At 42.2% G+C, this 24,149-nt stretch overlaps 1 pseudogene; it reads left to right on the top strand.

Annotated features, from left to right (window-relative positions):
- The first annotated feature begins 308 nt into the window (after positions 1–308).
- Positions 309–3,025, top strand: LOC147621817 (adenosylhomocysteinase 1 pseudogene; annotated as a pseudogene).
- Positions 3,026–24,149: the final 21,124 nt, after the last annotated feature.

The raw sequence follows: 24,149 nt of genomic DNA, 5'->3' as shown, positions 1-24,149 counted from the left end.
GACATTGGATGGTGAAAATGAGGACCAAGAATACAATGAGCCGGAACCTGTCCTATCTCGGTCCCAAAAACCTCACCATCCACACAAACCTAGAAACCAAAAAAGGTCCGAGCAATGGCCTTAACAGTACTCAATATCACCTTAAAAATTGACATCTCATTGGATTTTGGCCAAACTGCTAGAAGCACAAGGATTCTACAAAGGAAACTCCATCATTTGGGTCCCAAGATCAAAGAAACCTATGCCCCAATACCTATAAATGCACCCCAAAACGTAAAATTCAAGTGGGTGTATGGAGACCCAAATCCATGCCTCTAATGCCAACTCCAAAGCTTAAGAAGGAACGAAGAGCGATAACTTCCACTTTGACTCGTGTGGTGCCGACACCACCATCAAAAAAGTTGGAAGAGCCCATAGACCCCAAGCAGTAAGAGGCAACACCTTGCCCATGTGTAGTGGCCCTACCATCCTTATGCCCATCAAAGAAGGGTTGCCCATGGTGCTAAACCCCAAAGAGAATCACGCACACACTTTTGTGGCACCGTCAAGCAACCCTAGGACTCAAAAAGATCACCATGATCTCACAACACGTGTATGCCTCGTCACCACAACACTAACTCGCAAGTTGGAACTGGAAAGACGGCACTCAATCAAGCAGATGAGCAAAGCCAACCATGGTGGTGGCATCCAAGCTTTCATCATGGATGGGGAAATGATTCTCTGCACTCGCTGGCTGATGAGCACATGCACAAATAAGCCTCGAACCCTAGCCCACGCGGCACTTGAGTCAAATCTACAATCTCAAAAGATCGATCTCTCGATTATTGATCTAAAGTCGGATCGATATGGGTCGGATCACGACATTTTAAAGAGTATCGATTTCTAAAGTCGAACCTTGATTTGAGAAGTAGAATTGGCGTTCAAGATGTGTGATCAATAAATCCGAATTGCAAGTGATCTGAGAACTAGAATTGATGATTCAAGATGTGCGATCAATAAATCTAAATTGCAATTTGAAAAGTAGAATCAATGATTCAAGAGTGTGATCGGTAAATCCGAATCGTGATTTAAGACGTAGAATCGACAATTCAAGATGTGTGATCGGTAAAGCCGAATCATGATTTAAAAAGTAGGCTCGATAATTCAATATGTGAGATCGGTGGAGTCGGCGGACCACTACACGATCCAAGAATCAACGATCAAAGAGGTTTAATCATCCGAAACGTGGAATCTTCCAAGAGTTAGATCGCCCACGATCCAACAACCGCTGATAAAAGATGTGAGTTCGGTAAGGTCAAATTACAATAGTAGAAGTGAGATAGGCAATAGGCGATCGAAGGTATTGAATCATCACTTTCTTGGATCGTGATGTGTGATGACATGGCACCTAGATTGTGTATGTGGATTGCCTTCATGTGATTGATTGTTTGCGTGTAGAGAGAGAATTGCCTACGTATAGAGAGAGGATCGCTTGCGTGGAGAGAGAGAGAGAGAGAGAGAGAGAGAGAGGGGCGGGGGGGGGGGGGGGGGCGGGGGAATCCACCGCTTGCACCATGTAGCTGTGTTGTGTAGTGCCCGGCACCATCTCCTGTGCACCGCCCTGCTCAGCCCTTCGTCACCTGGTTCAGTAATTTGCCACCATCACCTTCTCTCTAATCGCTCTTGCTCTGCCAGTCCCCTTCTCGCGAGCTTCGACCTTTAGATCGGGCAACTCCGGCAGCTTGTCCTCTCAAGGCCTGGTCTCATGTAGAGAGAGAGAGAGAGAGAGAGAGAGAGAGTTAAGTTCCTCATCCCCCTTTCATTTGGAGCTGAGAAAATGCGAAGAACAGTACTACAATCTGTCTTTAAACCTAAAAATAGCAGCTTTGCCACTAGTAGGACCTTTGTAGTTCCAAAAGAAGCAAACGCTTCATAGCAATAGCAAACACAAGAGCATCCTTGAGGAATGGCCAAGTTTGGTCCCTCTTAGCTTTGGAAGGGAGCCCATATCACCGGATTTCTACACATGATGTTTTAAACTATTGTTTTGATGATTAAAACCCTACTCGCCCTTGGTGTTGAGGTTCTCTAGTGATCCTCCCACATTTTCTCTATCTAAGACCATGTTGTCATCACTGCCATTGCTCATGGCACTGCCTCTATCTTTACATGAAATTTTTGTGGTGCACTAAGAGATCCCTTGTCTGGGGTCAAGCGGTGGCCCAAATTTGATTGTTGATGATGGTGGTGATGCCACTCTCCTCATCCATGAGGGTGTGAAGGCAGAAGAAGCCTTTGTCAAAGTTAGTACCCTTTAAGATCCTGCTTCATCAGACAAACCGGAATTTCAAATTGTTTTTTCCATCATCCTACTTCACTTGGAGTTTCAAATTGTTCTTTCCATCATCCTGTGGTGGAGAGCATCAAGCAGGATCCCAAGAATTATCGGAAGGTGAAGGACTGACTTGTTGGTTGATGTGTGTGAGGAGACAACTATTGGGGTGACTGCCTCTACAAAATGCAAGCTAATGGTTCTTTGCCCTATCCTCCCATTAATGTGCATGCCTCGGTGACCAAGAGTAAGTTTGATAACTTCTATGGATGTTGTCACTCTCTGCCTTGATGGACTCATGAGGACCATTAGTGTCATGATAGTAGCTGGTATAGTGGATATTTTTTGTGGCAATGGTGATGTTGGCAGGTGATGTTGGCAAGAGTTGTGATGCTACTATAAAAGTTGTAGGGGCACGAGTGGGTGTTACTACTGAGATGGATCCCGTATGTGCTTGGCGAGCCTTGATGGAAGGACTTCGTGTCTTAACTCTCAAAGATGATGTTGAGATTGCTAACATTGTCACTAACAACCACTGGTCACAAAAACCTTATCATGGTAAGCCACATGAAGAAGATGAAAAACAATGCCATTGCTTGTAATATTGGCCACCTCACCAATGTGGTTGACTTGCATGAATTGGAGACCTTTCCTAGAGTAAAGCCTCAGACTAACGAGGTGTTCTTCAAACCCAAGAATCATTATCTTAACTAAGGGAAATCTTATGCACTTGGGTTATGCACTAGACACCCTTGTTTTATGATGTCTTATTCTTTATGAGTCAGCCCGTTTTGGCAGTGTGAAAGGACTAAAAGTATCACCAAGTACGACAAACATGTGCAGATTCTTTTCCAAGCATTTTGATACAACGCGAGCCAATGGCCCCACCTCTCCACCATCAAAACCCGGACTCACCAAAACCTCTGTAGGCATACCCACAATAGCCAACCACCACAGGTTTATCAACACCACTACAAGCCATCCACCATCAGCACAATCGACAACCTCACCAACCAGCTTCCTTACAAAGTTGTCAAGCTCCACCCCAGTAAAGAGACTGAGAGACTGACACATCAATCCCAAAGCTAGCCCAAAAGCAAGCAATCCTACTAGCAACTTTAAGGAAACAACACACCCACTACAAGCCACCATCTGGCACCATAACATCAATGCCAACACAGCAAGGCAACACTAGCTTCCGCCAACACCACGAAACAATCTATGTGTAAACACTTTCATTCGGCTCCTACCAGTAACAATCTGACCAGTAACCAATCATTACAACATCGACTTCTACATCTTCCTGACAAACCAGTAAGTGTAGGTAACTACTTCACCCTCGTTTTATTGCATATTTTGGCTCCCTACCACTGAGTGGGTAGAGCTACCCATCAAGGTAGAGCCCTCCCCATCGAGGGTAGAGCTGGTACAGTTGGAATTTTTAGCAAGTATATCGTTTGGATAGCCCAATTGCCATACCACCCACAAACCAAAGAAAATCCTACTACCACTAAACCCAAATTAGCTTCCCCATACAACCCTAGAAAGTTTCCAATGTGCAACCAATCCTCTTCACTCACATCCTTTCGCCATCGGCACTTAGGCACACTTGACCAGAAAATCTTCCCTGCATTGTGGTCCATCCAAAATCCATTCATGCACTCATTCCTTTGGTCGCTGATCACATCCATTCATGCACTCATTCCTTTGGTCGTTGATCACATTCAGGGTCTCCACCACACCTTATGAAGGCACTGGGACACTAGATCCCATTCTTGCACACAGCATCCATGCCCCCATCAACACTTTTCATGAATGCATTTTACCCTAATGTCTTGAATTCCTCATTGAGTCTCGTTCTTGCTCAACCCAGCCCTCTTCCCATCCATGACTCACCATTTTGGTGTCCACACACTCACTAGAGCTACTTGTCTTCCCTCCATGCACAGTACATTGGGACTTCATAAAAATGCTACCTCAAAATCTTAACACATAATCCTTCACCTTACCTAATCAAATTAACATTCCAATCATAGTCTATAGTGCCATCCCAATCCATGAACCCAAAAGGCAGTGTTCGCACTCAACAGTGATTCCATCAAGCATGCTCTGTATCTCCCTCCACCAAGGCATGGCATTTGTCTCCATCCATGTTAATCCAGCAAGGTCTAGTTGCCCAAAAAAGGTCAAACCAATGCTGCATTATTGAGGTATCAAGCTCAACCATGTTGTGGTGGACATTGATGACCCACCTAGGTGATAGCTTCTGTACTTATGCCACTGGCACAGTTGGTGAGAATACTGACAAAATGTGTGACAACCCCCATATTTGGATTACTAGAGTATGGCATAGCTATAGCACTAGCTCTTATAGTTGATCAAGTTCACACTATGTGGATCGAACATTATATGTTATAGTAGGAGAGTACTCCTATCTCTTTAGATTACTGGATGTAGAGAAGAGAAGAAGATAGAAGAAAATTCAGCCATCCATCTCTCTTTGCATCTTGCTCTTGTGTGTGTGTCTGTGTGTGTGTGTGTGTGTGTGTGTGTGTGTGTGTGTGTGTGTGTGTGTGCGTGTGTGTGTGTGTTTGCTTATATAAGGAACACAAGCTCCTCCCTCTCCCCTACATTCTCTTTATGGTATCAGATCTTTGGTTTGTGTCAGAGCTAATGAGGCAAGAATAAGGCAAGAACAAGGAAGCGATACACGGGTAAGGGTATTTCCATCTCTTTTACTCTTTGATTTTGGAGCACCTTTGGTAGGTGTGAGAGCTACACGCAGACAAGAAAGTCATTGTCTCTCTCAAATTAAGGCTTCCTCCTGGTTGAAGGACAAAGACCGTATTGTGTGTAATTAACTTTGTTGACTACATTTTTGTGTGTTTTGGTACGATTCAGGTGCATTTCGAGCCCATTCTAGCTCTCCACTAGCTCATATAGTTGGTTGAGTTCACACTATATGGATCGAACATTATATGTTATAGTAGGAGAGTAATCCTATCTCTTTAGATTACTAGATGTAGAGAAGAGAAGAAGATAGAAGAAAATTCAGCCATCCATCTCTCTTTGCATCTTACTCTCTTTTGTGTGTGTGTGTGTGTGTGTGTGTGTGTGTGCGTGCGTGCTTATAAGGAACTCAAGCTCCTCCCTCTCCCTTGCATTCTCTTTATGGTATCAGATCTTTGGTTTGTGTGAGATTTAAGGAGGCAAGAAAGAGGCAAGAATAAGGCAAGAACAAGGAAGCGGTACACGGGTAAGGGTATTTCCATCTCTTTTACTCTTTGATTTTGGAGCACCTTTGGTAGGTGTGAGAGCTACACACAGACAAGGAATTCATTGTCTCAGATTAAGGATTCCTCCTGGTTGAAGGACAAAGACCATATTGTGTGTAATTAACTTTGTTAACTATATTTTTGTGTGTTTTGATACGTTCAGGTGCGTTTCGAGCCCATTTTAGCTCTCCAATTTTGCTCTACAAGTTTTCCTGAGCATTTTGTGAGTGTTGATTTTGACTGTATATGCCCAATTTTTGGTTCGGTGTAATGTTGCAGAGGTAAAAATTTGATTGCAAGAGAGTTTATGCAGAGAATCTACGTGTTACATAGGTGTTAATGGATATATGTTCATGTGAATGTCTCGCAAATAGTTGCAATATAACATGTTTAAGTATTGTTAGGTTATAGGTTTGGTGCAAGTGCAGAAGTTTTTTAAAGGCACCATTTGGTAAGTTGTGCGCGTAATCATGTCTGACACTCTATCCCAGACTATGAGCTAGAAGCTGGACAAGAATAACTTCTAAGAATGGAAGTTCAAAATGACTAATTTCTTCATAGGAAAAGGATATTGGGAGTTCATCATAGGTAATGCAAAGGAGCTGGAGATTGGTGAAGAAAATCTCACCCCTCAACATGTGATAACATATAAAGCATAGCATGAAAGAGCCAGAAAGGTGTTGTATTGGTTGTCTATCAATGTGACAGATTCTATGATTATGCATATATAGGATACAAAAATGCCAAAAGAGGCTTGGGACACCTTAGTGAAGATATATAGCATAAACACCCAAGCTCAAAATATGTAGCAAAAGCAAGAGCTTTACAATATGACCATAGGAAAACTGAGTATAAATTACTCATGAAGGTTAAAGGGCTTACATATACCTTTGCTTCTATTGGATCACCAGTAGATGATGATGATATAGTGTGTGTGACCTTGAATGGTCTTAGAAAAGAATACAGTCATTTTCATACCTCCATTGGAGCTCGATAAAACATTCTTGATTTTGAGGAATTGATTGCTTTCTTCATCCATGAGAAATGAATATTGGGGGGTTCATTATTTGAAAATGCAAATGAATAGACCATCTACTTAGATATAGGGGTAGAGGTAGAGGCATGTAATCATCTAGAGGATGAGATGGTGGTTAGTTTGAAAATTGAAACTAGTAAACAACAACAAGAAAAGCAATCTCATATAGGTGGAAGAGGCCACTCTAGAGGTGGGAGAAACCAAAGGGACCAAGGTGGTTGGAAAAGAAATCAAATAGCATAGAGTGCTATTACTATGGCAAAGTAGAGCACATGGCAAAGGATTTCTATAAAAATCATAATGATATCAAAAGTAAAAAGTTACAGCAACACAACTATGCATTATCAAGTAAACATGGTGATGACAGAAGTGAATAGCTATTTATGATGCAACATATGCTAAGTTCTACGACAAGAGATGTGTTAGGATCTAGAGATATTTGGTGTATGGATTCTGGTACCTTTAACCACATGATCAATGATGTACTTAGTAGTTTAGAGATGTGTAGAAAATTAAAAAACCAGGTTATATAGAAACAGTTGATGATATTACACACCCCATTGCGCATGTCTATTGTCTATGCAGGATAAAAAAATGAAGTACTTAGTAGATTTACTTCATGTTCCAAACATTACAAAGAACTTGGTTTCTATTGGATAAATGACTGAGCAAGGTCAAGTGATGTCCAATCCTCACTCTCAAAGGTGTTTATGGAAGACTTCAAAAATCAATGCGGCTTTGTTGCAAAGGGTAATATGAATGATAGGATGTTTAATTTGGATGTTAACAAATGCCTATTTTTTTACTATTTATAGGATGCCTAAGTGGACAAAATCTTGACTAAATTTAGCGTATGCTATTTTTGTCTGACCCCATGGCATCATACAATGTTAAGAAAATGAACACAAGTTTTAGCCATAAACTTTTAAGAACTTTAAGACCTAGTAACTATTTTTAGTAAATTCTAACCAACATCACTCCTTCAATCTAAATTTAGTAGATATGATCTCGACGAAGGGAAAGGAGAACCTAGTCAAACATCAGGCAAGGTGGTGGAGTATGTTATTTTTAGCAAGTATTGGCTAAATTTAATAACTACTATTTTTAGTAGTAATAGTCTTAAGAGCTTAAAAATTAATTATGATTTTGACTAAGAAGAGAGGGATCATTCACACTTTTGACAAATTCATTTCATGTCCCAGTCCAAGTCATTGTTCTTAAAAGTGGCCATCATCAGAGTTAAAATTCTTAGTCTCATCAATCTTATGGACTTAAGGCATAGTATTTTTCTTGGATGATGCGTGCATAATCAACAAAAATGTCGTATATTTTTTGTGCATTAAGTTCCCAATGGTTTTTTGATCATTGGTGTAGTCTTGTTTTTGCATAAGCATGTAGAGAGCCGCCGACCCAGGTATTGGCACAAGAGTCTAAAGATGTGTAGGATTTTTTATCAAAGGCATAGTCTTGTTTTTTGGTCTTGCACATCATATTTTTTAATTTTTAAAATAAACTACACACACACACACACACACACACCCACCGTGCACAATCCTTGTAGGATAGAAGCTTCAACAACAAAAACCATCAAGGTATGTTTTTGGATCGGTGGACTTTGACAAGGATATCTGTGGCTCAAAGTATGACCTATCACCTAGATTACCTTTCCATATGCTTTTCTTACACCACATGTTGTGTCTTTTATGTGAAGCATACAAGTGTTTGCACCTTCCAACAAGCACATTAGGCACACTTTTCTTGTTTTTACCATGCACATTTATTGCACTTGTTGACATCTATAACTTCTTTAGCAATAGCCAATTCTAATTATCCAAGATCCTGGAAGCTAACAACCCATATACAACTACATGAGTTGCATCTTTAGTTTGCAATGTGCTTCACTAACATTGGTGCAATCCATATTCAAGTCCCTAGTTTTTTCTTCACACATGAACCAACCTCTCTACTTTTCTCTTTATTACATAGGTCTAAGGATGGACCTACATTATGAAGGAGAGATGTTAACCAATTCCTTGGTTAAACAAGGCAAACGACTCTAACAAGTCCCAACAATAACTATTTTTATTGCTAGAGTTATAGACAAGGTACTCAAGCTTCAAGTAATACCATTTTTGGTACTTTATAATAATGTTTGACCAAAGTGGACACTAGCTATTTAATGGTGGTTAACAAGACAGGTGGCTTCAACTAGTTCCACACTGACACATCTTTTATGAAGTTGGAGCTGTTATAAAAGTAATTGGCACCATAAAATCTCTTTTTTGTTACTTTATAAATTAGCCACTCAATCGATTTTTGGCACTTCATGTAAATCTTTTACTTTTTTGCCCTAATGCACTCATAATGATATAAACAAGGATAACTGAGCTAAACGTGTAATACTATCATCGAAGGAATATACATTAGTTAGTCTAGGACACACATGCATAGTTTAGACTAAGACTTGCCATTCAAGTGTGGGTGCCAAGGCACTTAGTAAGTTGTACAAAAGATAACTCATAATGATATGAACAAGGGATAACCGAGTTAAGTGTAATGCCAATATTGAAGAGATGTACATTAGTAAACCTAGGACACACATATGTATAGTTTAGACCAAGGCTACCACTTAAGTCTGGGTGTCCGAGCACTTAGTAAGCTCACGGGATTCACTTCCCATAGAAAGGGGATGTCACCTGCGTGCATGAAACTCATAAAAACCCCTATTTAAGTTTCTCTATAAACAAAATTATACCCCTGTCTTAGCTTATGATTCCTAATTATGAAACTCAAGTAACATCTATTTAAGGTTTGAAAATCAGATATTAGGTATTACCGTAATACATGTGGCAAGATGATGCAACCAATGTAATTAGCATGGGTGTAAGTGCTAGAAGCACAAAGGTCTACATGTACCCTCGTAAAACTATTTCCATGGGAGGCCAACTTAAAAGAATGATAAACTTATCAAGTTTTCAACCTACACCACTAGATCACATATCGCAAACTACAAGTAGAAACCAATCCCCTGCTTCCATTCTCCACTACTCCCACCTCCCCCCCATAAGATCCCCCTTACTCCCTAACTTATAAGCTTAAGCCCACCCTTCCAAAAACCCTCTCCCTTACACTCACATAACACCATAAGTTACAGCTTGTAAATCTCTTGGGTTAGTAAGTTGTCTAAAAGATAACTCATCTAATGAAAATGGACACTTCCCTACTTTGCCTTATATCTTAAGAGAGTGTGTGGTGAGAGAGAGTGTGAGAGTGTAAGAGCTTGTAGGTTATTATCTTATACCAACATAGCTTCTTGCTATGAGAGGGGTTTTTCCAAGGAGTTCCACATCCAACACCGTAACGATGAGCGACAAAAAGGTTAGATGTAATGTCGGAGAGATCCCCTTGGAAAGCTCTAAGCAGGGAGCATGTGCATCCCCACCATAACAAAGGTAAGCATTCCTCACTTTTTTTTTGTTACTACACTATGGAGAGGGAACATTTCCTAATGACACATTCCTTTGTTTAGGAATTAGGATTAACAAAACAAGTACATCTATATGTGATACATTGTTTTAAACACATCAAATTGTTAGTATATATTCAATATCCACCTCTTAGCATGTATCTTACATTGATGTATGGTGCACATTTGTATGACCCCCATTATGATGAGGAGAAGCCATTGGTGCACATATCTTTAGTGGGAATCCTAGCTTAGATGCTGGAAGGGGCATAGTTGTTAACCATTGATGGTTAGGAGATGGCTAGGGCACAAAGACAGGGTTGTGTGGTGTGAAGCTGCTCTAGTATAAGGTATGATGACATCATCATAAGATAAGCATGATGTCAATATATGATGTAAGCATGATGTCACCCATGACATCATCATATGATATCCTTGTATGATGTCACCCATGACATCATCACATGATGTCATCCATGATGTAAGCATGATGTCACCCATGATAGCATCACATGATGTTGTCCATGACATCATCGCATGATGTCACCCATGACATCACCTAGATGCTTTCTCTCACCTATAAAAGAAGCCCCACACTGTTAACCACATATTGGTTTAACACATTCCTATGACAACTATGTCCGCACACCTATGTAATGGGCGCCCGCACTATATTGTAAATCTCGTCATTTGATGAGGGAAACACCCTAAAGATGCCCCCAAGTATTAAGCTTTGAAGGATAGACAAGAAGATCTCAATCAGTTGGCCAAACCATAGAGAAAATCCTTGTACCTATGTTTTGGGCGCCTCGGGTCACTTACTCCCAATAGTGGGAAGAGGCTCGGAACTATAAAAGCCAATTTCTCTTGTTTGTAACTCATTCTCCCATTTGTGCAATAGAAGTGGAGTGTTCTCTCTTTCTCTCTCTCTCTCTCTCTCTCTCTCTCTCTCTCTCTCTCTCTCTCTCTTAACTGTAACCTCGCATCATGTGTGGTGTGCTTATTAAGGTTAAGGTTTAGGAGCGATTAGTGCTAGTCACTTGTTCTCTAATGCTTCCCTCTTGCTTATTCTATCCCTCTTGCTTGAGTGATTAGGCTACCATCTCGAAATCATCTTCTGTAGAGATCCCACATGATATGCAAGAGAGAGGTTGCACCACCCATTGGATTAGCAACCGCCTCAGTGTGACAACGAATGCGGTAGGATAGTGGTGACGAGCGGTTGTGAAGCTTTTGAGCATAGCTCGAGCTCAACAAATCGATAACTTCCCATGACACATTAGGGTAAGATCAACATCTTTAGTGCTGCCTGCCGGGGAGGGCCAATCCACTACTTGTCAAAGCCTTCTTTGATTCGAATTTAATGGAGTCTCCATAGCTTGGTGCAAAGTAAGTAACTATCGCATTCGGTTTTTGGTTTGTTTGATTAGTTTTGTTATTTTTTTTTTAGATTTTGTGCTTAGCTTGTGGTTGGGAGTAGGATTACTAAGTGTCTGAGCAAAAAAAATAGAGATTTGAGTGATTAGAGAGCTCAAAGAAGAGGGTTTTTGCTTAAACATAGAGTGTTTTTTACTATTTTTTTACTTTCAAACATGTTTTTGTTAGATTAGTGTACAAAGGTAGCTTAGGAGTGTAAGATAGAACCCTAATCAACTAAAAAAGACCAAAAAAAATTTACTAACAATCTCGTAATTTTTATTAATTATCACTAATCTACTTGTTAGTGTGATTAGTGAGCTTAAAGAGCACTAACCTACCTTACATTAATGAGGTGATCTTAGTTGTCCCTCACTCAACAATCACCTCACCTCAAATTTAAATTCGTGCAGCATACGGTACCCGCAAAAAAAAAAAAAAAAAAACTTTGGCACAACCGTTCACACCTTAGCCAATGGCCATACCTTCCTAAAGCCACAAGCATACGCTCCTAAGCATATGGCCTCCAAAAAATTTAAAAACTTTGGCACAACCATTCACACCTTAGCCACGGACGTACCGTACCTTCCTAAAGCCGCGCGTATACCGTACCTAAAGCCATGGGTGTACCGTACCTAAAGCCACGAATGTATTGTACCTTCCTAAAGCCACAACCATACCTTCATAAGCGTACGGACGTACTGTCCCTGGAAAAAAAAACTTTTAAAAAAAAACTTTGGCACGGCCGTTCACACCTTAGCCACGATTGTACCTTCCTAAGGCCATGGCCGTACCTTCATAAGCATACGAATATACCATCCCCAAAAAAAAGAGTTTTTTTTTTAAATAAGTTTAAAAAACTTTGGCACAACTGTTCACACCTTAGCCACAGTCATACCTTCCTAAAGCCATGGGCGTACGCTCCTAAGCGTATGGGCATACCATACCCCAAAAAAATCTCTCCAAAAAAAAGTTCAAATTTTCAAATCTTTAGAGGTGCTTAAGGTCTACCTCCCTGACCCACTAGAGTGATTTTTACAAGCACAAAACACCTAAAAAGTCCTTTTTTCACCTTAAGGGTGCATTTACGCACGAGGCAAAAGAGAGCCAAAACTCCTATTTCAGGTCTGCGCACACATTGTTTAAGATTTTTTAAGCCTCAAAGCATCCCATGGACACCTTTCGATCATGGTTGCATGCCCTAAGTGCCTCCATTCCGTTAGGCGACATCCCAGCCATTGTACATTCACATGTGGCCACCATGCCACATGTGAATGTACATTCACGTGTGGCCACCATGCCACATGTTTGAAGAGTCCTCATCTAGTGGTGCACCTCCATACATGCACCCTGATGTGAATAGACGTGAGCACATACACGTGTCTCCTCCTATAACCACAGATCTATTCCCAACCCCCACCCATGTACCACCTCCCCTTGATCCCCAAATTGACATTGCAAGCTTAGCACAAGCACTAGGAAGGGGAGTGGCACAATAAATGCACCCACAGACATCACATACACAACCTATGTGGCTGAAAATTTTTATACTTATGCCGAAACTCCATGGAGTTGAAGATCTTGTATCCCACCTAGACGTCTTTAACCAAATCTATCAAGCATTTGAAATTTTTGATGATGCCACTAAAGTCCATCTCTTTAGACTCAACCTTGAAGGCAAGGCGGTACAATGGTTCCACTCCTTGGATCCGCGACAGCACAAAAGCACTTTCAAAGTAGTGAGAGAGGCCTTCATGCTTGGATTTTCACCGCCCAAATGGAGCCCCATAATCCAATTGTTCCAATTGGAACAAAAACCACAGGAAACCTTATGACGTGACTACATCACACACATCAAGTGACTACATCGCACACATCAAGTACCTTGATTTGCCTTGTGGAAAGGAAAAAATTGAGTGAAAAGCACTTAGCGGACCATTTCCTCTTAGTCTTGCACAATCCAAGGCTTCACGATCACATATTGGTGAAAGACTCCTCCACCTTTGATCAAGCCTGCAAATGGGCAATCTTTTCGATGATGACAACATGCGAGAAATCCATTCCACGCAATTGGCCACCAAGCCAATGATCGCCCAAAGCTCATTTGTAACATCACCCTCATCACCTCCTGGTGGGCACCATGCATTACTAGTGGCACCATCCCCAACTAACCACTCACACATAGCACCACCACAACCTTCTACAATGCTCGTCTTTCCATTCCGACCGTTGCCTCTCATGGCAAACCCCTTGATCAAGGAAAGATCCGAATCGGGTCCATTGCTAAACCCCTGGAGCCCATGTGCTCCACCCCCCTAAGGCACCCATAACACATCATCTCCCTTTGCAGATGCCTCACATGGACCCTAAACCAATTGTGCACACTATAGGTGCACCCACAAGGAAACCACCTCTTCACAGTGTTTCCTCTACTAGGGACCCCATAGAGTGGCTTAATGCCCTCAAAAGAAACACCTGCTAGTGACACCACAATGTCACGCCTGTGGAATTGACCATTACTTCAAGGATTTCCCTTTGCAATCAGTTTCTCACTCCATAGTCGAAGGCATGCCATCCCTCAATGTGTTGAGCATTCAACATAGGAAGATATCCATTGTCCCATTGAATGTCGTCACACAATTTATAGGCCAAACTCAAGAAGGCCAATAAACCCAAGCAGTCTAGCACCTTTGCTCCTGAATGTGCCCCATCCAAAAAGAAACAACGCTCTAAGCACATTGGCCAGGGTGAAGATTGGGTTAGTGGCTCAACAAAGACCACATCCTCCTCCTCTGGGAGTGATGATCATGTCGAAATGCCACTCCCCCATGCAACCCCCAAAAACTAACCAAACAACCAAAATGGTTGGCTGCATATCCCAATCCCATGCTCAAGAAGCAACATCTTCAAGAGGCACAAGCAAAAGCACTAGTAAAGCACTCCCACGCTCAACTTGAACCACCGCCCATTTTTGTGACCTTTAAACCTGAGTGCACGCAATCCCCCATACTCAACTTGAACCACTGCCCATTTTTGTGACCTTTAAACCCGAGTGCACGCAGTCCCCCATACTTACTCAATGTCCGAGACAAGAACCTGAACTTCTGCATACCAGGTAAGGTAGGAGCCCTAGCTTATGCTCAAGGCTGAGGACGATCCGTTCGCCAACATAACATTGACAAACAAAGATATTTCCCCACTTGTGCTACCTCCTAATTCTCCATTGCCTATTCCATAGGTGGCCAAGCCCAAATCCCACGTTCACATCGAACAACTCATTGTAAACAGTGACACAGAGTCTAAGCCCCATCATCTTGCACTACTCCATGAGCACAACCCACAACCTAAAGGTGCACTAACAATTTGAGAATGCATTGGGAAACTACTTTGAAGGTGATGACACAAACTCAACCCTGCCCACTTCCTACAACAGACATACGGTCAGGCATCTTGGATGGGGGTGTTGGCATAAGCATTCTCTTAAGAACATGCTGGGAAACTTGGGGACAACCACCCCTCCAATTGTTGTGATAAAGCTTGCGGATGGGACAACCACCCCTCCAATTGTTGTGATAAAGCTTGCGGATGGGACATCTGCACGACCCCTTGGCCTAGCAAAGGACCTTAAGATTAGAGTTAGTGACATGACCTTCAAACTCACATTTATCATCATGGACTTTTGTAATGGCGTCTACGACAGCATCTTAGGAAGACCCTTCATGAGACAAACATAACTGGTCCATGATTGGGAAACATCATGTCTACCTCTAAAGGGAATCAAATGCTCAAAGTGAATTTACATACCTGGCACACACATCCCATGGTCAGAGGTCCCTTCGTCGAAGATTCTAAGGCCACACCAAAATTGACGATCTCTTTGTTTGCGACATTTGTCTCATCAAACCCTTGATGATGCGCGAGAGCCATACACACGTGCTTCTGTCAATGACTACGAAGTCGACCACGACTAGATGAAAATCCTTGCTACACTTGATACCCTCCCAGATTGCAAACTTGGCACATAATTTGTGCTCCCAACTAGCCAGTACCTTTATGAACCCTACAAGGCCCCTCACTTAACACCCTAAGTGTAAGCGTAGATCCCCAACACAAACTGAAAATCCTTTGGATATGGTTAAATTTCCCCTTTGGAAAAAATATGCAAAGAAAATGTGCCTTCTTGTTGTCTCCCATAGCTAGCCACATTTGTTTCCATGGGAAACATGGGTCTCCCTAGGCAAATCCTCTCTTCACAATGCCCATGCCAAAATTCAACTACCTAGTGGTGGACAACATATACAAAACCTTGGGTCTTTTTCACATACTGTCTCTAACCCATTGGCTTGTAAGTTTTATGTCGTTACCACAGGCAAGACTAAAGAAGTAGTCATCCTTGGAGGAGTTGGGTCAAGAACGCTACAAGTACAATCAGCTCCATCGACAACACATTTACCCTCACGCTTCCTATAGCAGGTAGGTAACAATGATCCTATGGGAGGACGAGGAGTGCACCAAATCCGATCCTCTTCCCATACCAATTGTTTCCACAAAGGGTACTCTCTCACCCCCCCAACAAAAACTACTAAATCTTCCACCACCCCCGAACTACCACCAGAACTAAACCCACCAAGAATATGGATTGGACTCCTGACCGCGAAAGAATATGGATTGGACTCCTGGTCTACAACGGTGGCAAGCCCACATATATCCCATGGTCCACACCAATCTCATATTCTTGGAGGCGTGGAAAACTCTTAGAAAACCCACACTTACACAAGAAAACACTTATAATCAAGTTTCACATGAAATGTGTTTAATGAGTGTTGGGTATTTCATTCCTAAAATCTCTATAGGAAATAACTTTTGGAGTACATATTTCATGTCATAGATGTAGGAGCATTCCAAGGCCAAATTTTAATTGGAAAAGAGTGGATTGATGCCACTTATTGCCAAATCACTTTGGCGAGAAGAAACGGCCACCATGGAAGTCAACAGCAAAAAAATCCATAGTCCTCTTATGTCCCCATGAGGAAATCATTCACACACCTGCACCCTCAACTGCCCCTCCCCCTCACATCCCATCCTCGTTCACCGGCAATCTCCCCTATTAATACACCACCTGCCTCACCAATGCTGGTCACACCAGTCATAGGGACTATCGACACCGTCCAACCTTGACAATCCAACTTCATCGTTGACAATCCTCCTCAACTCTACATCCTCGATCACCTACACCACCAACACCTTGACAATCCAACTTCATCGTTGACAATCCTCCTCAACTCTACATCCTCGATCACCTACACCACCAACACCTCGACCTCTTACCTTTATCATAACAATCAATGTGGGTGCCCAAGAATCATCTTGCAACTCAAGGATTCTACGATGGCTACATAGAACTCTAGATCCCAAAATGGCCCTCTCAGAAACCCAAGAGAAAGAAGCAAACCAAGCCAAAAATAACAAACCCTAAGCCAAAACCTCAACATTGGCTAGTCCCGAGACCGCCTAGTCTGTGCACAAGGCTACTATGAAGGTACCACTCACCTCTGGCTACCCACCAAGAATGCCTCCTGTGCTTATCCACCACAACAACTTACCAAAGGAGCTATGACAAAAGGCCCAATGGCTAAAGATTAGGCAACCCCAAGCACAGCAAAGCCAACAACAATGGGTGCCTACCAACAGTTCACATATCAAGACTTCCATGAAAAGGCAGCACACACCTATGGCTCCCAAAGCCACAATCAAAAGCATGTCCTCAACATCAACAACCTACTCATAGCTCAAAGCCTCATCGATCGACCAAAAACCAAGAAGCCTCATCAACCACTGGCCTTCATCACTCTGGCAACAACGATGGGTGCCCAAACGTTTCTTGATTAAGAAGATCTAGGTGATGGGTCGTACCATTAACCAGGCTTGTGCCCACCATGGTCCCCCCATCCAGAGATGCACATGGAGGGTTGTCAATGATGAAGCTTTGTGTGGTGTGTAGACATAGGATAGAGCCAAGTGAGAATTGCCAGTGTTGTGCACGAGCAAGGGCAAAAGGTGTGCCCGTGATCCTAGTCACCTAGATATTCCTAATCACCTAGAGACTCTTTTTTTTTGGGTCCTCATGTGGGTGAGGATTGTCATATACTGGTCAGCACCCCTAAAGAGGTTTTTGTACTGATTAACCCATTTGGCTAGATTTGTGAGCTTACCCTTAAGTTTATCTTTGAGTGGTTGGATAAGTTGTGACATTTGTAGCATTGCCCCTTGGTTCGGTGAGACGAAGTCGAGGGGTGGGGTGGGGTGGAGCATCATGGATGACGCTCCTTTTTGGGCGAAAGGGCTGGGAAAATGGAGTTTTGGAGTGTGCATGGGTTGTGTGTGGGCAAGTCTGTAGGATGTGGTTAATGAAGAGGGGACTTGGTTTTTTGTTGGTCGCCAAACCATATGCATCGATTGGGTAGGTACTGGCTTGATTGGTGTGGTTTGGGCCAATTGTTGCGGGTTAGGTTGTGGATCAAAATGATGGAGTTGCCATCATTGAATGCTCAACACCTATGGATCCTTGCCATCAACAACTACCACTCCTATCAACACAAGATCCCAATTCCATGAGCTACATTCACAGAAGAAGACAACCCACTAAAAGAAAAAGAGAGAGAGAGAATCGCACCCCAACAACTAACACCCACGAGAGGTGTCTTGATGTGAAGATGCTAGAGCTTCATGTAATTGCCATCAAAATGTAGCATCTCAGAGTGAAAGCAATTTCCATGCAATTTGCCTCCTTGTCTCTCCGGAATCCACTTGCTTACTAACACCATTGTTCTACTAACCTCTCATTCACACCACCACCTCCACTTCAATACTGGTCATTAAGTATTCCGTGCTAGTCTACTCATTCAAGTACTCTGACTCCTCTTAAGAGGATGTCCAACCAAAAAGGCGACAAAAAATCAAAACAACAAAAACAAAATAAAGAGTACTACTAGGCACATACAAGAAAGCCAATTCATAAGAGCCCATATGACTAGCTGGATATTTAATTTCAATACTCCACTAACTTCTTTCCATCTTACTAACCGCCCCATCCCCTCTCATTTTTGGAGAGACAGGAGAACCAACCAAGTGCGACACTTCCTAGTGGGCCTCGAAAACCTCTTATCAATCACAAGGATGAGATCGAGTTTAGAAAGGGGAGTATGTTGTTAGCACATTCCTACGACAACTATGTCCACACACTTAAGTAATGGGCACCCGCACTATATTCTAAACATCGTCATTTGATGACGAACACGCCCTAAAGATGCTCCCAAGTATTAAGCTTTGAAGGATAGACAAGAGGATCTCGATCAGTTGGCCAAACCATAGAGAAAAGCCTTGTAACTATGTTTTGGGCACCTCGGATCACTTACTCCCCGCGGGGCAATCGAGTGGGAAGAGGCTTGGAACTATAAAGGCCAATTTCTCTTGTTTATAACTCATTCTCCCATTTGTACAATAGAAGTGGAGTGCTCTCTCTCTCTCTCTCTCTCTCTCTCTCTCTCTCTCTCTCTCTCTCTCTTGTAACTCTAATCTAGCATGTGTGGTGTGCTTAAGATTAAGGTTTAGGAGAGATTAGTGTTAGTCACTTGTTCTCTCATGCTTCCCTCTTGCTTGAGTGATTAGGCTACTATCTCGCGATCATCTTCCACGGGATATCCCACATGATCTTTGTGAGAGAGGTTGCACCACCCGTTGGATTAGCAACTGCATCGGTGTAACAACAACGAGAGCGGGAGGATAACAGTGAGCGGCTATGGTGGAGCTCTTGAGCATAGCTTGATCTTGGTGGTAACTTCCCCTGACACATTAGGGTGAGCTTAACACTCACTATTGTAGGCTACCACACCTCCCAAGAGAAAACTCTACCCATTCATAATCGAAGAAGCAATATACAACAACCATCGTTGGGTACTTACCAATGCTTTGAGCTCATGTCCCTTGGGGATCCCCAAGCTCACTTTTGGAAGCTCCACTCCTCCAATGTCCACCTCCACGCTGTCACCGCAGAGTTGCTCACACCACAATGCAAGGCAATCTACCTCTCACTCTTTCTCACACACATGCATAGAAAAGGAACATGGACTAGAGTACACTCTCTCTCTCTCTCTCTTTGTCTCTCTCTCTCTCTCTCTCTCTCTCTCTCTCTCACAACACAAAGCAAGAGCTCTCATAGCAAAAAAGGTGATTGTGTCTTTTCATTATGAGAATTTGCCTTTTATACAACTAGTCCTTATTCACACTTGGGCACCTTGGGTGGCAAGTATCTCAAAATGTACAACTTTTATAGTGCCTTTACACAACACTTATAAATTTTGTCAATTGGAGGAGCATCTTTGTTAATCCAAAACGGGACTAACAGCCCCCCTTACGTGATGTAGGTTCTGTCCCAGAACCTTTACCTAGGTCGAAAGACCTGGTCGCCAAACTCGTGTCTATAGAAGTTGCAACGACATTGAAGCTTTTAAAGGGTTCTTTGGAATGCAGAGTGGGAATTCCAAAACCCGGTGTTGAACATGTCTCCGAATGTGACATGCATGTATCCTGGAAGACACTTTAGGCGATGATAGTAAAGCATCATACCTCTTTCAGTTGGCCCTCTGTCCATGTCAAAGCACAGCTACTTCGCATCAAATCCATCATGTCTTTCTTTTGGTTAGTCGATGAGGACTACGATCAACTTCAGGATTCTCACAGCAGCTACTATATCTAGATCCGAGATTCTCTGCCATGCTCTTATCCATGTGAGCAACTGTTATCCTTGACTTGTTATATCTTGGAATGTTGATGGCAGACATGAGAATCTCGTTTCTTTGCGTCTTGGAATTGTAGTGGAGTCCGGCGCCTTTTGAGTGGCATGAATAAAGGATCAACTCTACGCGTTAGCAATGAGAAACTCTAGTACTGGATAACTATATTTGGGGACTGTTAGGTACTCCTTTTGCCATTCCGGCTGTATTCCAAAATATACCAGGGGGAGGTTGGTATAATTTGTGTGGATAGTTATGTAGCCTCCCCATACACTAGGTGTTGTTTTCGCCATCTTCAAAAATAATCGCTAATCATGAATGTAACAATTCTGATCTCCAGCAGATCAGCCAGCAGACCAGCCAATTACGGATTGGCTAGCTTTGTGTGATGAGTCACATTTTCCCATAATCTCCCATCGGTAATAGCTCCTCTAAATCTGGCATTGAGGCTCGGAGAGGGTGTGGAACATAAGGCTACCTCCTTGACTCCATGGTCGAGTATGCATCTGGCAAGATTATTTTGGTAGACTCAAAGGGTGTGATTTGCATCAGCACCTTGTACATGAGTTTCGGTTTCAAGAGTGGGTTGCCTGCACAAATGAAGCCCTCATATTCTGCAGCTGTCAAAGACTCAAGAATATTTTCATCAAAAAAAGCTTTGATATCATCGTGAGGGTGATGTCTGCATACCTCATCGATCAGGCTTGTTGGAGATAGTGTTGGTGCTGGCGGGGGCAAGAGTGTTAGTGGGAAAATCAACTAGGAGAGAAGAGAAGCAAGAGAAGATGCAGTCTGCCAGAGTTTTGTTAATGGGAGATACATTAGGAAATAGGTTTAATAACTTATTGGCCATGGAAGAGAACACTAGATAAGTAAAAGATGAGGAGGTTCCTTGTGTTTCTTCTTGACCCTCTCCGAAACTTGGGGGGGCTAGAGGCTCTGGTTAGTTTTCATAAATTCCTAGAGATCACTTATATCATCGATGGTTATATGAGGATATTCTATATGCTCTTTATCAAAATTAAAAATCACATTAGTGAGGTAAGATGATCGATGAAAAAATGACAAAAATAGGCAAGAAGATGTATTTATGATCTAGTCGTCGACCCCCAGCGGCCATCTTAATTGGGTATGCCACGTGTCTGCCCACGATTCGTAGAGAGTTTTTTACCATTTCACTGTGTGAAGTGGCACGAGTTGGTTCACAACGTGAAGCACTCCTGAGCGGTGCATGGCGTGAACTAGCTTGAACCAATTCACGACGTGAAACAACTTGTACCCTTATGCATACAAATATTGATCCCCTATTGTTTTCTATATACTCAAGCACCCCAAGACTATATGTATTCTGAGGAGTAGAAGTACGGTCATGCAGTCTAGCTTTATTAATTTAGATGTCTTCAAGGAGGAGGAATATCAGTAATATTCACACAGTGGATTGAAACAAATGAACATGCATTCTGAGGAGTAGAAGTGTACATGTGAAACAAATGAACATGTTTCACGGCATGAAAAGCATACCCTTTTACATTGTGCCCAATTGTTGGAGCTAGGTAACCTTCATCATCCTCCATTCTTTTAGTGCCATGAGAACCAATGTTGTACTTTGGAGCCTGTGGTATGTGTTGTTGCAACCACATAAGTTTTGAGTGAGAACTTTTGATTTTTTCCTCCATCCATCAACAACAACGGAGGAGTACATCCACTAAATCCTGGTGAACCTATTTTGCTTCATGTGCTTGTGAGTGCACATCTTTCTCACCCTGGTCCACGGCTTGGTTTAGCTTTTCCTCCTTCGTAGATGTCATTGGTGGTCTCGCTCTCCCTTGATTACTTGGTTGAACTTGTTTCTTTTTTCAAATTTACTCTGGTGCTTCCTTAGCATTTGATTTAGTTGGGGACTTGGTCCTGTCTATGCTTATGGCACACTTCTATTTTTTTGGAAGTACATGCCGAATTGGGTTTTGGATTTATTTTTGGTACCCATACTGTTTCATTTCCTTGATAGTATCCATGTACCACTAGTAAGTCTTTTCGGACCCAACGCTGTTGAATGTTGAGTTGTGTGTGGGCTTTCCTGGGATACAGCTTCCTGTCCTTGTTTGGTTTTCCTTGTCTCTTGCTTGTAGCATGTCTTTTTTGCTTCGTTATCCATGAGGCTTTGTATGTCTTATAGTATCCTTATGCTTGAAGTTGAAGGCATTGTTTTTTTCCTAGATACTTTTGTTGCCTTTGCTTAGGTTCTCTTGAAGAGGGAAGAGCTTTCAATGTGGATGCTTGTTTTGTTAGGCCTTTTGTTTTTCATTACCTGTTTCCCCTTATTTAATGGAATCCATAATGGCATGACGATGATGGTGTCTTTGCCATCATTGAGTTGTACTTCTCGTTTTGCCCATTGGATGTGGCAATTAGCTAGCGCAAATCCACGTTTGTCCAAGAAGCATTTTCTCTTCCATTGTCCCTGTAGGTATAACAAACACCTTCTCGACCAAGGGATTATTTTTGATAGAGATGTTTACATTCAAAAGGCCTAATGTATGTGTAACATATGATACACACTTTGAACCTCTACTTTAGTTGTCTTTAGGGGGGGTTTGTTTAAGGCTACCCATGTCTCATAGGAAATCAAGTTATTACTTTACCCCATATTAATGAGTGTGGTGCTTGTCCTTGTGGCCCTCCTTTATAGAGACCTTTACACTGAGTCAATGCAGGTTCAATATCCAAGTCATCCTTGTCAAGCAGTTTCAATGCGGACTAACCCTTGAGGGGTGATTTCAGACACTCTAAAAGGCCCTAACCCTCTCTATTTTAGTTTCTTTTTCTTGGTGCTTCCCACACCATACATGTGGATGAGGTCCCACGCTTCTAGTTCTTTGTGTTTGAAGTTATGGTCAAACCATTGTTTTCTTTGTATAGTTTTTTGACCATAAGCCCATGAGAGGCAATCAACTGGGTTTCATCAAGTTTTTCCAAGTCAGCCAACCTTCTTTCGACTAATGCATTTTCAATGAGCCGTTCTTGGTATGGTAATTCGGCGCAAGCTGGGAACTAAAAACTCCATAGGCATTACCGTATCAATGCCATAAGCTAGACAGAAGGGAGTGTATCCCGTCACTACCTTATATGATGTGCGATAGGCCCACACAGTGCTGCAGTTAGCTTGTGTTCCCAATCTGTGCAACTGAGTTCCAAGGTTTTAGTCAAGATAGCACATAATATCTTGTTTGTGCTCTCAACTTGGCCATTTTCTTGTGGGTAATAAGGTGATGATTTGCGGTTTACTATAAGGAATCATGTAAGTAATTGTTCAATCACCTCATTAATGAAATGTGAATCCCGATCATTGACTAATTCAAGTGGGCAGCTAAATCTAGAAATGATTGGTTCATATAAGAACTTGGCCATGGTCCGAGCATCAGCTCTTTTAGAGGCTCTCACCTCTACCCAGTTAGTGAATAATCTATAAGCCACGATCACATAATGGGCTTGTGTGATGGATGCATTACTAGACTAATGGGTCCAACAAAATCAATACCCGATTTCTCAAAGGGTTGTCTCACAATCACAGGGGTGAGTGGCATCCTGTCCTTTTGTTGTGGAATAGCAAATCATTGACATTCCTTGCATCTCTTTACAAATTCTACGGCATCCCCAAATGAAGTAGGCCACCACAGTCTTGCTTGAAGTACTTTCCGAGTTGTAACTTCTCCCACAAAATGTTCTCCGAGTACTCCTGCATGTGCTTCTTCTAATATCGTAATATACTCATTTTCTCGCACACATCTCTTGATGATATCTTCCTTGCCTAGCTTATATAATTCTCCATCAAATTCAATTGATAAGGTGTGGC

The sequence above is a fragment of the Cibotium barometz genome, chromosome 29 (assembly GCF_041138505.1).
Source record: "Cibotium barometz isolate CiBa-2024 chromosome 29, ASM4113850v1, whole genome shotgun sequence".
Lineage (NCBI taxonomy): Eukaryota > Viridiplantae > Streptophyta > Polypodiopsida > Cyatheales > Cibotiaceae > Cibotium > Cibotium barometz.
The sequence above is the reverse complement of the archived record's forward strand: the minus strand, read 5'-3'. Positions and strand labels throughout refer to the sequence as shown.